The following is a 17,808-nucleotide window of genomic DNA, read 5'->3' on the forward strand; positions in this document are numbered from 1 at the left end:
AGAGAAAGCCTGAATTGCTTCTGCTGTGGGAAAAGGCCAGTGTGCCATATTCCAGGAGATTCTGCCCAGTGAATCTGTGGCTGCCCCATCCCTGCAGGTGCTCAAGGCCAGGTTGGATGGGGCCCTGGGCAGCTTGATCTGGTGGGTGGGAGCTCCGCCCATGGCAGGGCGTTGGAACTGGATGGTCTCCAATATCCCTTCCAACCCAAGCTGTTCTGTGATTCTAGGAATAAAACGACAAAAGCTCAGCAGTTGAAGGCATAAGTTGCTTCTGGTCTTTGAGCCCTTACATTTAAGAAAACAAAAGTACATTCTTGTTTTCTTCCAGACAACATGTGCTTTTTAAATCTTTGCATGATTACAGAAGCATCATGCTTTTCTTCCTGAGCAGCACATCCCTTCATGGTGACTATCCCAGCTGCCGTCAGCACAAGCTTGTCCTGGCTCTGTATCTCAGCATCAAGAGAGGCAGGAAACTTCCTTGAGGTAGCAATTTCCGAAAGGGTTCAGGATCCAGTTCTCAATTAGCCCTCTAATTGGCAGTGGCAGGGGCTGAATTCCGGTTGCAGCCGTAACAAGCAACTTGGTTCAAGTAATGCTTTTGCCTGCTATTTGTTCCTGCAGGAGTTCACCAATAAAGACCTCAGACCTCAGCACAGCAGGAATCTTTACAGCAGCACATATTTCTGCTTTTTGCTCTGAAGTCACAGACTTAGATTTGGGCCATGCTGCTTTCTCATCAGTGCTTTTTTTTTTTTTTTTCAGTTTATAAACACATTTGGAATAAAACCTGAACCACACCTGAACAACCCCCCTCAAACAAAATTCACATCAAACCCTTCGAGATGTTGATGAGCTCTTGGTTTTATTGTTTTTCTACTTCCTGTTTTAAGCTCGTTTATTCTTCCAAATTCGGCCAGAACCAGAAGCTAAAATATTCAAAAGCTCTAAATAATATTTTTATAGTGCACCAGTTTTGACCCCTCGAGGTGTTAAGCACTTTCAGTAGGATCTGGGAACCTTCAGATCTTCAGTTGGCTTTAGCGGAGATGACAGTCTCCAACTCAAGTGACCTTATGCAAAATCTAACATTGATCTAGTTTTAGATGCTTTCTGGAAAGTGGAGACCTCTTCCTGCTGTGCTGCCTCTGCCTTCTTTCAGGTTTTGGACTTTCATGGCTCACATCCTTCAAGTGTCAGAATGTGAGACTGAGCATCTATGACCCAAGTTGGAACCAGAAAGTTCTGGGGAGCAGCTCTGAGAGCTCGCCTCTTCCCCAGGGCTGAATGAAACACACTTACGTGATGTTTGCTCAGGCTGACTTATTTGAAATGCAGTTTCTGCCTGGAGCCAAAGTTTTCAGAGCTGGTTTTCTGCCTAACTAGAAATTCAAATATGAGCTTCCAAATTTGGAAGCCAAAATGTAGCCACTTGAGCTGGAAAATTTGGGTTCCAAATGAAAGACTTCCCCTTAAGCTGAAGATCAGTGACAATTGAAAGGCACTCGCCATCTATTTCTTTAAACAAGCAATACCACCGGGATGGAGACAATCATTTGCCTGGGGCAGGGCTACCAACTTCAGCTGGGAAGGCTGAGCAGTCGAACCTCAGAGATTTGCCCTGAGCTTGGCACCAACTCACGCTGCAGCTCAGATAAGAGCGTGCTGAACTTTAAGCAGATGCTGAAGCACTTTGCTTAATTCAGGTCTCATGAAAACCGAGCCTGCTAAGGCTTAGATCACTCGAGTGCTTTCCTGTTGAAATTTTTCACACTTAATTTATTATGACAAGGAGATAAAGTATAGGCTATTAAGTCTAATTAATGGCACGTGAAGTAACACTGATATGCAAGTGCAGAGAGAAGTGAAACAGTCGGATCGTGTACTGCTGCCTCTTTCTTTCTTCCCCTTTTCAGAATGCAACTTTTCTGAAGGACCAGATCCAACCTTGCTTTAAGGTTAGAGGTTTGGGGTTACTTTTTGCATGCAGACCTGAACAAGAAGCAGCAGAGCATCCCACATTGATAATCTGCAGCTCCGAGAAGCGTTGCTCAGCCCTGCTGTCTGCAGCAGGCAATGAGGCAAAGAAGGAATGTAGCCTTCTTGTGATATGAAGCATCAACAACAATGTCCGTGCTCCTTCTTTTCCTCCACCCTAGAAATTACTCTTGCAGCATATCCTACAGGAAAGATAGGCTACCAAGCCAATGGTCACCTTTAGCCTCCTCCATTCAGTCCTGCATGGATTTCCTCCAAGCCTGCTGGATGGCCTCTTTGGATATGAAACTGCTATCTGGGGCTTCCCTTCAAGCACTGAAGGTCCATGCAACACAGTGACCAGCTGCATCAGGTACCGATAAAAACAAAGAATGCAACAAACATCCACAGGACGCTTAAGCACGTGTATTAAATAATTAACAAACACAACAGCCCCGTGAGGCAGGATTCACAATTTCACTATAGGAGAAAGCAGAAGAAGAAAGGTTAAGCAATTTGCTCAAGGTCTCAGGGGAAGTAATTGTCAGTATGAGGATTAAGACTTGGGAATTTATAGCTGCTGGTCCTGTGTGGAGGCCACTAGATCACAGTCCCTGGCACTCCAGAGAGCCAGGCTGCTTATTCTTCCAGTAAAATGCTAAACCCAGTGCTCTGACCTTTTCCAGCCTTATCAGATGAAGTGCTTTCTTAACGCCAGGTTGCAAAGGGCAGTGGAGACTGAAACTGGTTTGTTCAGTGCTTGTATAAGAGGCTTTTCCTCGTCCCATTTGAGGGGCGCTTGCTCTCTGCCTTTCTGCAGCACACTAGAGAGAGAGTACAGTGACAGAATGGAGCCATGGGAAGTATTTCTCCTGTTTTCATTTGCAGAAACTGAGAAATCATTTCAGTGGTTATAGTGGGGGTGGTTTGTAGCACTCACAGGACGCCAAATGCTGTCTGAGAATTTGGAGTTACTTACGGAACACTTAAATAAGCTGCAATTCACTGAAATACATGTATGGAAATCTTCCAAAATGCTGACATGCAAAATATAGTATTTCCATCCCACTACTACTATTCTGTGAGGAGCATCATCTTCAAAGGAGCAGGCCCACCTTCCTCTCCTCTTGGGCCTGCTTCTGCTCAATTACTTCATCCTGCTTCTACATTAGCCATTGGAAAGCAACACTATCAAGATGTAGCAGCTATATGGCAACAGGCATGGTTCCCAACTCCATAGGCCCAGCAGCCAGTGAATGCGTGACTGCCAAGGCTCTGGAGGAGTGCTCTGTAGAGGAGAGCCTAGCATGCTCCAGGCCTTCTTGTCCAAGCCAAACAGAGCTGTTCTAGATGACAGTAATCCTCGCTCCTTCATTAGTGACCTCCTGAAAGGTAGCTTCCCTGCATTCTTGTGAGCTTGGTGGTGCTGCAAGAAGATTCCACTCGTCCTTTATTGGCGTTTACGGCCAATAATTCAGTGGGACCCAAATGTGCCACGTACCATAATGGAAATTGCCTTCACTGTGATGCTAGGCACTAGCTCTTCTTTCACCTGTCTCAGCCCACTCTCTTTGGACCTCAGACTGCAGCTGAGATAAGGGTATCTTGTGCTCTCCAAAGACATTTCCAGAGCTGCTGAGCAAGTTTGGGATCTCACACTGGAGTCATCTCTATTTACCTGCAGTTTACCTGCAATTGCAGGTTTACCTGCAATTCTTTTACCTGCAGATCTTGAAGCTGTGATGGCCTTTCTGTCTGCAGATCCAGGAGGAACAACCAACCCCCGAGCAGTTACTGCCCTTTCAGTAATCAACCTCATGCTGATCATTAGCAGGAAATCTAACGCAAAATGAGAGCTACATGAATCTATAAATCAGCGGGCCTAAAGGATCTCCTTCTGAAAGCACATGGTGCCATTTCCCTCTCCAGGGCTTTGTCAGGACTACTCCTGAGAGCTGCAGGATTTAATGTTTTATAAGAAAGGAAAGAGAACTTGAGAGATTTTAAACTGGAAACAACCATATGGTTTACAAACTCCAATTTTGTGAAATACGAGGTAGCTTCCCTGGGACAGCTTAATGAGAGGATACAAATGAGAAGAATGTGCCTGTTCATGTTTAGGACCTGTTTTTTTAACACATGTCTACACAGAAATACACAGCATTTCTTACCTTGCATACTTCAGTTTTGATACATGATTGGTTTCCTCCAATTTCACACCTCATCTGAATGTACAAGTCACTTGACAATCTTATGCCTCAAAGTCAGGCAGTTAATTCAGACTACACTGGAGCTAAACACTTCCCTCTTTTCAGTTGTCTGCTCTAGATACAAGCCCATGTGATTTGCCAATTTACATAACATCTTCTGACAAGCTGACTCTGAAGTCATCCTGGGTGATTTGCTTCCTTTTGCAAAACAAAATGGGAGACAGTAGCATCCAAGGGAATGAGTGTATCTATTGCCCTCAGAATGAACAACTCCAGCTCTTGGAGCTCTGGTTTCTCTGGTGGTAGCAGGAACAGAAATTATGCAGCTGCCATGGCAATGGAAGCAGAAAATCTCTAAGGGGATCTGGAATTGCATGAAGTGGGTCAGATCTCCATCTTCCTATTACACAAACTAGAAGAGGTACTGAGATTCTCCTCTTCTCCAGGCAACAGCCTTAGTGTTACCCATGAGTTACAACCAGAAGGGTCACATGAACCAGGAGTTTAACTATGTGCTTTCTGTCCCTGAAATAATATACAGTGGTGCTCTGCCAGAAAACATACAGCAGTGCTCGGGAAAGTCAGTCAGATTAATCTTTTCTATTATAAAACAAACAAACAAACAACAACTTTCCAATGGATTATCTTTTTACTCAGCTAGGAGTCTTTGAAGATTTGGTCCCAACATATGTAGTCTGCAAGTCCATTAGCTCCAAAAATGACAACACATTAGAAAGAATCCAGAAGCTGATACACAAATACCTTTCATTATTAAGCCTGGCCAATTTTCTGTCAACAAAAATTATGCTTCTGAAGTGATGTGGAACAAGAATCAAACATGAAAGCGTACAAGTATCCACTTTTGAGCCCTTGAACAGTTACAAGAAGCCACTTCTTCCTGGTATTTCTGCTACACAGAATGAATTTTCATTATCTGAAGTATCTATTATCTAATGAATAAGAAACTTGCATTATGCAATAAAGTACAGCATGAACAAAAATCCTGGAAAATATGCATTATTTCATGGTGAATTACTGTGGCAGAAATGGTGTTTTTAGTGAATTCTGTGGCATGGTTGATGTGTCACCAACTATATTACTGACATTGCAGTCAAACTTCATCTTGACTTCTAAACAACACAATTAATTTCGCAAAAAATTATCTGCTGGTTGGGGAATATACATTTTTTTCATCGGGACATCATGCTCCAGATCCTTGGTTGCAGTTGAGGATTGCAGTTCATGAATAATGAATGGTTCATGTGCAAAACCTATGGCAACTTGATGTTTTACCAATCAAAAATGGCACAAACAGTCCAAAACAAGAGACAAGATCTAGATACGTCAGGCCATCCCTGCTGTGGGAGGAATGAATTGCACATTAATTAACCTATAAGCATGAAATCCACAAGCACTGGAGTATAGAGTACCTCCAAAAGCTGAGACCTGCCCTGATGGCTCTTCCCTTCATAGCACTTTGGAGAAACTTTGGAGAAGATACATACAATACCTTCAGCTCCCAAGAAAAGGGAGGCTATGCTTCGAATCTTGAAAGCTTCCTCTCTTGCTCAAGCATTTAAAGATGGCATCCAAGTCTTTGTTGTGTTCTGCTCCCTTGCGAGTGTGTAATGGTTTTCCTACCAGCAGCAAAACCGAAAAGAGTCTGTGGATACAACTGAATGTACTACAACATATGTCATGATCAATCCCTGCTATTTCGTTCTTTTTGCACACAGGGAAGTACAAAAACCACTCCAGTTGGACCTTTCTTTGAAAGGGCAGCTCTAATGGTAGGAGTAGCCTAATGACTTATTAGGCTAAACACAGAGTTGCTAAGTAACATGAAAAGCCTGTGTCAGCTGAAAGAAACGTAAGAGATTTAGCTGTTTGGAAAACAGTGGCAATAGCTGAATTACACCATGAACATTAGAAAGAACAAGCACAAAGGCGAAGATGGGTGTAGCTCCAACAGAAGGAATTGTTGCTGGGTTATTGCTTAGTCAAGTGCTTTTAACATCAGATAGCAGGTGTGCAGATGTGCAGGGAGTGGTGCAATTAGCACTCCTCTCTGAGGAAGCCTGAGGAACCATAAAGAAGAGCAAAACATTGTTTACAGAAGCCAAACAGCCAAGGCTGAATCTGCAGTGATAACAAATCCATAAAGTTATACTGGAGCAGGAGTTTGGCAGAGTGCCTGTGACCATGGAAATAATTGATATTTTCAGTTAGGTGGCCAGAACTGAAAAGAAGAAAAAAAATCAGTCTGAGTTGCCTGAAAACACTTTTTTACCTCTTTTCTTCAGCAAGTAGAAAAATAAACTGTCTTGAGATGGACAAACATTTTGTTTGGCCCAAAACATCTTGCTCCTCCACATCTTTAATCAGAGCAAAATAAAAGGGAAATAGGCTCTCATCTGGGCTCAGGAGTCACTCGCAATGCTAAGGAGGACATAGGTCCTGCTCCCTTTCTTTTTCAAAGCCCAGAGTCTCAGACCTTTCCCTGAGATGTGGACAGAGCATGCTGAGGCACCCCAAAGGCAAAGGAAAGAAGTTTGAAAAGGAAGACTTTTGTCTTGCTCTACAAGGAAAAGTGAAGGGGAACAAGACCAGTTTGTCTATGGACAGGTCATCCAGAGCAGGCACATCATTGTCTGTCTGATTTCTAGCTTAGAACAGGATCAAAAAACATACAAAGGAAAGCCTGGGGAAGAAGCCTGGGCATGGAATAACCTTTGTGTGAGGTGCTGGGAACAAGATAAGGCTCTGTTCAGGTAGGTGGAAAATGTGGGGTTACACCATGGGTTAGAGTGAAACCAAGATCAGCTAAAGCACTCAAGGTGGAACGGAAGGAGAAGCCTAGCTTTTTGCTTCTTCCATAGAATCTTAGAATCACAGAATCACCAAGGTTGGAAAAGACCTCCAGAATCATCCAATCCAACTGTCCACCTACAACCACTATTTCCCCACTAAACCATAAACCATGTTCCTTAGTACAGTATCTAAACATTTCTTCAACACCTTCAGGGATGGTGACTTTGATTCTTTGTTTTTCTTTTTCTGTTGTCATTTTGTTTTTGTTTGTTTGTTTTCCAAAGATTTATGGACTTGTTGTGGGGAAGAGACAGAAGAACAACAAAAAGGGGAGACTGGAAGACAGCACACCAGCTCAGACTGGGCAAGAATGACTGGGTGCTGAGTGCCAGTTTTTGCTACAAAATTCTTTTGCTTTGAATATGCAAGTATTTATAATCTGAGTGAAAGAATTTCAGCAGCAAAGAGAGTCACTATTCAAAATGGACTAAAAGTCAGTAGTGAAGGTCCCTTTTAAAAGTACAAATCGGACAGAAGGGCTGGGAGCTGGCTCAGCTCTCCTATCCCAAGTCTTTGTCCTCACATTTGGATGGTGAGCATCCATGTAAAGAAGCATGTAAGAATGCCATGGGGAATGGGGGAGAGAAGGAGGTAAAAAGGGATATTTTTAATGACTAACTATTCCAAATTCCACAGAATCTGGTATACCAGAGACCTCATCCCAACCTGATTGTGTTATAGTAACACACAGTATAGTAACACCATCTCATTCACAGACTCTAGGCTTCACTTCCACCTGCAAACAGAAGCATCTTGTGAAAGTTTAGATGACCACAAAGGCTGCTTCTTCCCTACAATGCTCTGAAGAGCAGAAGCATCCACTGGAGACCTCATGTTCTCATGGGCCAATCCTGCTCTTACCAGTGCGGTAATTAAGACAGTGCATCCTGGTTTTCAAAACAAAAAATCCAGCAACTTGAGAAGTAGCCAACCAAAAAACAAAACAAAAAGAAAATCTGCTTACTTCCTGTCTTGTATTCATATCGGTCTGAAAATAAAACACTATGCAAGCACAAAAAATGATTACGTTACTCACAGCCTCCAGCTATTCTGACTTCACTGGATGGATGCCTTACAAGCATTGATTGTTCTTGGAGATAGCCTGAGACTTGTTTCTCAGAGAGATTATTATATATTCTTGCTATGAGGGGGAAAAAAGCTCTGATATTGCCATGTCATCTTTTTAGTGGTATCACGTATGCAATACACTATGGAGGTGTGAGAGTGAAGAAAACAAACAACAAACCAGCTATATGACTAGTGGCACTGAACCAGCTATACTACGCACCCAAGAGGCTATGGTTAACTCATGGTTGACTCCAGCTCCACCTCTGCACTCCCTCCTGGTTCTCTGGACCTTTATACTCTGCCCTCCAGAAGAGTAAACCTTTCTATTTGGTTGCAAAAAGAAATATCCCTGCTTCACACCTTCCATCACCTGCCTCCATTCCACAGTTTCATTTACTGAGAACACTCACGGTGTTAACAAAGCTCACTCCTTTGGAGGAGCTGCTCCTGCAAGCTTTCTGAACCTGAAGGAGTGGCTCCTTGCCTTCACCACTTACATTAACCAAACTCCTGTAGAGATGACAGCAGCTTTTCTGCAGACTACTCTGAACTCAGACCTCTATGATGAGACTCACTGCTTATGTGACTGATGTACAAATAGAAGTGTGCAGAAGCAATTGATGATGGGGTGCTCTCCAAAAGTAAGTGCAAAGCTCTTCATCCATGTGGTTGGCAATAAGCTCACTCCACAAGACAATATTTAAATGCTCAAGAATATGTCAAGTACAAATATTGCAATATATGGCACTACAATTTTCCAGTTTCAGGAAACATGAAACAGTAACAAAGAAGTGTTTTGAATCCTCTGGTGTTGCTTAGGTTGGTAACTTATGAGCAAATTTCCATGCCTAGTAGCTCTGAATATCAAAAGCAGTTCCTCTTCATAAGTGGCCTTTTTGGACAGGAACAAAACTTGTTGGTGATGGAGAGCACTTGGCTTGATTCAGTAGGGCAAGGAGCTAGACCTGGGCAACTACATATTATGACTCAGTGAGAACAAATGCTTCATCCACCTCTCTGTGGATTCTACCAAACATCTAGCTGTATTGGCAGGGGTTACAGTGGGCCACACTCAGCAGTATCCATTGGTCTTATTGGAAAGGCTGTGACAGCCATAGAGAGCAAGAAGCAGGTTATGGGGCTATTTTCTTCTTCTCACCAGAACTTGCACCAGTATATACTTGCACTAGTACTTCCTAGTTCCACCTTTTCCAAGTATCTTTTCCAAAAAGGATAATCAGTAAAAGTAGGGTGATTACCAAAGGTGTTCACAGGTTGAACAAGGAGATGCCTCAGAGTTTCATTTTTCTGGTTAGATTGAATCAAGAGAACAGGTTGCCTACATGATATCACCATGGATCAAGACTGCACCAGCTGTCCACATTCAGACTGCTCTGGAAAACATGATTTTGTAAACTCAGATGGCACAAAGGTGGAAAGCTAAAACTAAGGAATTGACAAAACATGGCAAGAGAAATCACAGTCTCTACAAAATAATCACATTAACTATCTCAGATTTTGTTTTCATGTTTCTTCTAAGCCACAATTTGCAGGACAGTTTGTTATTACCTTCAAGTAAGTCTTCAAGTGTCTGGACAAAATGACTTTTTATTTAGTGTCTGGCACAGCTGACAACAAAACTCTCATTTCTTGATTTGCAGGGATGTCCTTTAAACGAAAGACTTTTCCCAAAAGAGGTTATGCCAGCAGCAGCCTGTTAACACAAACAAGCACATCAACATTTACATGAGATTGCAACCTCCTCCCTGCACCCTGGTTGGTGATCATTGATCTAAGTCTTATTTAGCCTGCCTGGCAATGACAGATACATTATGTTAGACATAACACGTATGCTGAACATTAGGAAGAACTTCTTTTCAGAAAGAGTGGTGAGGCATTGGCATAGGCTGCCCAGGGAGGTGGTGGAGTCACCCTCCTTGGAGGTGTTAGAGGAAAGAGTAGATGTAATACTTAAGGACATAGTTTAGCGGGCAATATTGGGGTAGGTAGTAGGTGGACAGTTGGACTAGAGGTCTTAGAGGTTTTTTCCAACCTTGATAATTCTATGATTCTATGGTTTCAGTGTTGCATTCAGCCCACCAGTTTTGTGCCAAGGTTCGAGAGACACATATAAACTGCCTATTTAACATCCCAAATTTTGGGCCTTGTGTGGACTAAGCTCCTTGCTGTCATTCTGTTGTTTCACAGGAAATATAGCAGCAGGAAAGGACAAAGGAGAACGGTTTGTATTTCTAGTCAGCTTCAGCTCCCTTCAACTTTAAGGTCACTCCTCTGGAGATGATGAAGGGCCTGGATATTCAATAACATTTTTAATTAAAGTTATTCTGATTATGTAAGTCATGTGGGGAAGTTCATAGCCTCCCATTCTGGAATTGAAAGTTATCTAAGGTCTCTCAAAGCCACAGAAATAAGAACTAGAGCCAAGCAGGTCATTTACAATCAATTTTTTTTTTCATTAATTTCACCTTTTTCTGAGAATTCTCTATAAACAGATTGAAGAAATTTGTTCATTATTTATATTCAATAGTAATGTCAGTAAATAACTTCCTATCTGTAGAGCAGTCCATTATAAATTATAATATGCAATACGTGCCTTATCCATCTACTTCCCTTTTTTTTTTTCCTGGTAAGGGGAGATAGGTAAGAAAGCAACGCAGGGTAAGTTTTACAAGAAAATGAACTATTTGCAATTCACTCTTTGTCAGTACATGAGCATCTCTGATTAAAATTTACTAGGTGAGCCCTTGTGCTTGCAGAGCTTGCATGAATGCAAAAGTCAGAAACAGAAGGACAGCTGAACTCAATCAAATCAAAAGTCTCGAATTCAAATTATCACATACACTTTTCCCTCATTCCACTCTGCTCCACAGCAAACAGAAACTACATAGAGCAGCTTCAGGTCCTGGGCGTTCTCATGAACCTTCCTCTTATTTTTTCCAGCTACTTGACTGAAAGATCTCCACACTCAGCAGAAACCATGATGCTGTCAATTTTTAAAAAACAGTCTTTTGCTGAAGCCAGAAGATTTTAATATGAAATTAGAAGAGTTCCTTTCCTTACCTCCACCCTCTGCCAAGCATGGAACCAAACCACGATATGCCCACCTAAGCATCAGTCCCTGATGTACCTAAACAAGCCCTGCTATCTACTGAACAGGTAGGTGTGATCAGTAGGATGTGCACAAATATGTGCAGAGCTAGGGAAATCTGTGGCATCCTAGGTATACACTGTGTATACTCTGTTTGTTAGTAGCAGACCCTACGTGCCTCAGTTCTGCTCTTTACATTCTCTGTAACGGTCCTACACGGTGTATTTCTACATAACAAGGACAAACATTCTGTTTGAACCATGTCATCTACCCAGTCTCCAGATGGTGAGACAGTCCATGTGCTTACAGCACCTGGACCACACTGTGGTTAGCTCCAGCTGCAGGGGAAATACTTACCAGGACACAATCTATCCTGTGTAAGCCTAGAAAGACTGAATTTCCTTCTCAAAGTGTGAATTCTTTTGCAATACATTGCAAATGTGCTCCAAACAACTCTTCTAGGAAAAGCATTTACTATGGATAAATATTAGATGTTCCTACTTAGTAGTAATTTGTTCAAAGTTTGCCTTGCCTTGAGATCTTGAGGCAGAAGGTAGAAAACTAAGAAAAAATGTCAAAGGTGATTCTTCTTCTTCTCTGAAAGAAACGCACTTTTGTAATTAGACATTCTGATCCTCATCCAGCACAAGCACTTCTGCTGAAAATCAAACTTTGTAATGCATGGAATGATTTGAATGCCCAGTTGCTTCTTTAAAAATAAAAGAAAAAACATGGCCATACCCAGCATGGCCCAATGCCTGCATAATCGTGACCACAGGATGTCAATTTCCTCACTGTTGTAGAATAATGTAATTTTGCAGACACATTCAACTCCTTTGTGCCTCAGTGTGAGAGATAATGACTGTTCACTGGAGGCCAGATCTTGCACACCTTAAACAGACGAGCCGTCCCCATTGATTTCAGGCTGTCATTGTACGCTCTTCCACCTCCTCATGTAGTCTGCATCAGCACATGTGCTCCGAGTGTGTTTGCTGGGTTAGGCTGAAGATCAGAAGTAGCAGTCGCAACGGAGCTGTCTGTACACAGTGCATTGGGGAGGAGGTGTTGGAGTGGAGATGTCAAAAAGTGATGAGTCTTAAAAATATTTTTATCTCACGCTCTACTACAAGCTTTGCTTCCCGCAAGTGAACACCAGCACAACGGAGATGCTTTCATACTAACTCCAAGCAGTCTGCATGACAAAAGTCTTTGTACCCATGTGCGATATCAAAGCACTCTCTGTGCTTAAAAGAAAATGTTACAAAATTTTAGTGTTGTTGAGTTGCTTGGGCTCATTCACTCACACCCCTGCTCTTGTGGCCTTTTGAATTCACTTTCCACCAAAACATTCGGGCTTAATATTCTCAAAATAGCTGCTGGCAGGAAATGTTAGAGTTCTTAGTCTGAGGAATAACAGGGCTGCCTGTTGATCTACACCACCGAGGGTGGGACTCTCATTCTGTGTGCCTCTCCCAGCAGCTCCCACGAGGTTGGCAGTGACATTGGGAGTGTGCGGATGGCTGCAAAACCTCATCAGCCACCCAGTGCAGCTCACAGGTGTGGTGTGAAACATGCAAGACACGATCTTGTTATCAGCAAAATGCCCTCAACACCTCCTGAGCAGAAATAAAGATTGGCAGGTGGGATTGGCTTATCCTTTCTTGCATGGGAACACATTCCAGTGTTCACAGAGGCTGGTGGAAAGACTTTCCTGGACTAGGTGTGCTTTGGAACAAGCCTAGTTTATTCATCTCATGTTTTTGCTTCAGAAAATAATTAACTTGATCTTAATTGTCAGCAGATCTGCTTTCACTATTTGCTTTTGAAACTATATACTAATGTAGCCTATGAAGTTCCTGAACAAGTAAGAATGGCCCAGGCATCTCCTTCCCTGACCTGATTTTACCTCTGCCCCATACAAACCTTTTCCTCTCATGCTTGATGCTAAGTTACAAACAACAGAATTTCTTGTTACTGGTGATGAGATCTAGAATCATAGAATTGTTTGTTGGAAGGGACCCATACAGACCATGTAGTTCAACTCCCCTGCAATGAACGGGGACACCGATAGGGTGCTCAGAGCCACACCAGCCTGAGCTCTGAATGTTTCCAGTGAGGGGGCTTCCACCATCTCTCTAGGCAACCTGTGCCACTGCCTCACCACCCTTACAGAAAAAAAAAACAAAAAACTTTTTCTTATGTCCAATCTAAATCTCCCCTCTTTTAGTTTGAAACAATTTCCCCTTGTCCTGTCACAACAGACCTTGCTGAAAAGTCTGTCCCTCTCTTTCTTACAGCCTCCCTTTAGATACTGCTCTCAGGTCTCCCTGGAGCCTTCTCTTCTCCAGGCTGAACAGCCCCAGCTCTCTCAGTCTGTCCTTGCAAGGAAGGTGTTCCATCTCTTGAATCATCAACAGTATTAAAGAAGACCTTTCCTGCCTCAGCAAGACTTACTGGAGTAGCCACCAACATCCTCTGACCTGTACCTCGAGTTGAGCCTGTCAGTTTCCCTATTTCCTCCCCTACTTCATGAATCAAGAGCCACACTTAGTGGCCAACCAAGCCTGCAACTCTGCACAAACTCAAAACTGCTCAGATCAGAGCAGCAGGTCCAGGGGGCCACTGGCTTTCAATAACCATACTGGCTGCTGATGACTTCCAAACAACCTGGAAACTTTCCTGCAGTCATACTGCACACACAAACAAAATGAAAAGTCTTCTAAAGTTTAGGGTGCAATTACATCTTGCCAGAAACATAACTTTTCAAGTCAAAGTGATCTGTGAGAAAAAAGCTGGGCTAGGGCACACTGCAACTCCATCAGAAAATGAAAAGATGCCCAAATCATCACGTTGCAAGTGTTCTGGCCACCCCTACGGGCAGTCGCTGTTTAAAAGACAGACATGGGAGAGAAAGGATGGATCTTTACACTGTCCTCTCACAGAATCAAGTGTGGGGAAAATAAGAGGTGTCATGGCTGCTGCTGACCTTAAAGCCAGTGGAAATGGAGCATTAAGTGGGATTTTCATAGGTGGTTTTCTGCATCTTCAGGTGTCTAAGCGTCTCAAATCTGCCCTTAAGATTCATGGCAAGGCTGCCCTGGTGCCTGGCACACTGCTATGGGGACAGCAGTGACACCTCCTCATGTAGAGGCTCCAAGCTGCAGTATGGTGGCTCAGGAGCTGTGTGCAAGCCCAGCAGATCCATGCTGTGACCACCACGAGCTGCTGGAAGAAAGCCACTCCCAGCTATTGTTTTGGCATGGTTTCACTCACTGCTGCAAGCACTTCCCACATTTCTGAGCACAGCAGTCACCTTCTTTCTTATATTAAAACCAGATACAGGTCAGATACGGCAACGGTTGACATGATGCACTCGCTTTCCAAGGCTTAGCACCTTGGCCATCGTAGGAGCGCTGCTCTGCTCCCTGCCAGAGCCGAATTAACAGGCGAGAGACTGCCAGACAGTCAGATTGCGGTCAGCGCAGAGGGGAAGAAACAGGCTGTGCCCAGCTTATTGCAGGCCTGATAACAGAAATTCCCAGCTCCATGATGAGTGGAGAAACTGACAGACATCGTGCTAAGCCCTGAAGGAAACAGTGCAAGGGGCACATCAACACCTCAGCCAAAAGCACTGAGTGCACTTTTACCCACCTCTGGCTCGGTAAAGCATATCTTGGTTTGAAACATTAGTATCATGCATGGCTATGATGCTTCTGGTGAGTTAAAGCAGGGGGGTGTACCTCATTTGTGGGTGGAAAGAGCTACACCAGCCTTGCAGGCACTTTCCTTTATCGTGCTTTCCCTCCCTGAGGAATAAGGTCTCTGTGGATGAAGAAGTATCAAGGCTCCTGATAACTCTATGTACATCTTAATGATCACTTAGAATGATAATTAGGTACACATACATTGCAGAAAATGATCTTTATTAATTAGTGGATGATGTTAGACATGAGCAGTGCTATTTTCCACTGAAACTTTCCCACGTATATACAACAGAAATTTATTGATGATGGGCATTTCAGATTCAAGGAGGTAAACGTAGCCTGTTCCATATTCATACGGGACCAGTCTCCTGGCAGCGAATAGCAGTTCCTCTCAGAGGCATTGCTACAAGAGTTTCACACAACACAGGACTGTGGCTGAGTGCTGATGGAAGCTGAAGCGTTTGAGATGGAGGTGATCGAGCCAGAAGTCTGACACACAGAAAGTATTTCTCCAGGTGATTGCCAGAGGATGGTGTTGGAAAAAAGGAGTTTTTAAAAACAGCTGGTAGAGTCATCTTCCTTCCGCCACTATCATAAGTATCTCCAGTGCTCCATTCCACGTCCACCATCCCTGGAGGTGTTCAAGAACCGTGTGGATGTGGCACTGAGGGATGGTCACTGGGCAGTGGGCATGGTGGGGATGGGTTGGCTGTTGAAGTAGGTGATCTTAGTGATCTTTTCCAACCTTAATGATTCAACAATTCTACGAAAAAGCTTGAAGCAGTACAGTCCACTTGCAGGATTACAGCACAGCAGTATGGGTTTCCCGGTGGTTGCTTCTCTTAATCAGAAGAGCTGGAGACCAAGGAAATGGGCCCATGATGCGCTGAGAAGAAAGGTAACTGAACTGTCAGGCAGCAATATTTGCAGACTATGGGAGGCAGCTTCAGAGTCAGATGGAGTCTGGCCTGTAGTTCATCCTGCTTGTGTAGCTCCTTCCTCTGGTCAAAAAGCCCTGCAAAGCCCAGGGCTGTACAGCAGAGGTAGGGCCCAGGCACTGGAAACCTGCACAGATGGTGTCTTTAAAGAGCAGGTTGTGCCTGAATGCAGGCTGAGCAGCAAAAGAAAGCCTCCCTGGATGGGGTCTGCTGGACTCATTGTACTGCCAGTCACTACTCTCTCTGACTGTGCTTGTGCTCCCAGGTTGATATATCCAATATTAATGAGGCATTTATACTCCATCTTGAAGCCCTCTAAGAACATGCATTTACTCCTAATGGGGTGTGCTGTTAAATTCATTAATATCGTTGACTCTTTTCTTATCTGGAGGAGCTGGTGTATAGCAGAATGCTGGATGTTTTGTTCTAATCAGCATGCCTATAAGTAAGCAGGAGTTTGTGCTTGCTCAGTGTCATGTTTTTGTCTGGGTATTCTGGGAATATCAGTGACATGGCAAGTGACAAGCGTATCAGTGACACTAGGACTGAGGGAAATTAGCTGTGAGCTAGTGAAATTCACAAGAGGAAATACATTTTCTGCTAGAATGGTCCTTTCTGAGCCAAGTGCCCACACTGGAGAGTTTGGGGAGCAGTAGCATTTGCTGTCACAGATGCTAAAATACAGTCATAGCCAAATCCATCATAGCTCACAGGTTTGGTGACTGCCATTTCACCAGCTGGGGTGGGAAAATTGCCCCCAACTATTCTGGGAAGAGCTGAGCTGAAAAGGAAACTCAGGCTTACAAGAGTTCATTTCACATCAGCACAGAATAAAGAGAAACCCCAATGTGCGTGTATGCACATGCTAGGAGCAGGAAACAGGATCGATCTGGAGGCATTTCTGGCCACAGCTAAGTGGAGATTTTAAGAAGCACAGCCACACAGACCCATGCATTCACAGACGTAAGCTGCAGGTCTTCCTAGTGGAATAGATTGCCTGGGACGTGCAGAAATGTCTGAATATACTTTTACATGCCAACCTTGCAGGTCTTTAATGCTGGGATTTTGATAATGTTATCTCATGAGGGAAGGGAAGCACAAAGCTCAAACAGGCTTGGATATCACAGATAATTTACACCTTGCTTGCTGAAGTTCTTGCAGCACACTCCTCCAGAAGGCAGCAACAGCAGCAGCAGCCAGGTTTATGCATCTCATTTGGAAGATTTCGGAGAGAGGGACAAAGGATCATCTGTGCATCTCTTTGGGAGGAAGCCTGCTGTTACCTGCCTGCCCAGGATGTTATCTTTGCTCTGAGGAAACATGCCTCGACTGCAGAAAAGGCATGAACTGCATTAATTCTGCCTGGCACCTGTGTATTTAAAACACTTTCATGCTAATATTTCCATGCGTAATTGCATCACCAAGGTGGGCGCTGGTCATTTTGGAGGCCATCTAGAGAACACATGGAGATACAGCTCTTCAGGGCAGGGAGGAGCTCAGAGACTAAAGGACATACCTTTTAGAGCTCATTGATCGGTTCACAAATCATCTCACTGTAGAGATATAAACTCAGGTGGTTTAAAATAGGTGGTTCATTCGCCCCTCACAGATTTGCAGGGCACTCTAAAGATTTATTTGATGTCAGGATGATGCACACCTCCTCATATTGTTAAATATTTATTCATTGCTCTCATGACTTGACATTTCTCCACCCTTTTTTATTTTAAATAGAAATGTTCATTTTGAACCAAGACTCATTACAAGAGGTGGAGCTTGTGGGAAACCCTCTGGCCAAGGAGTGACTGAAAACAACACACGTCTTGCTGGAGAACGCAGATGGTCTCAACAGAGCTAGCAAGGCAATGCCATTGTTCCTTCATCTGCCCCATCTCCATCACCTGGGGCCATGACAAACAGCAGCCCTGACATCT

This window comes from Tetrao urogallus (genome assembly GCF_951394365.1).
Source record: "Tetrao urogallus genome assembly, chromosome: 7".
NCBI lineage: Eukaryota > Metazoa > Chordata > Aves > Galliformes > Phasianidae > Tetrao > Tetrao urogallus.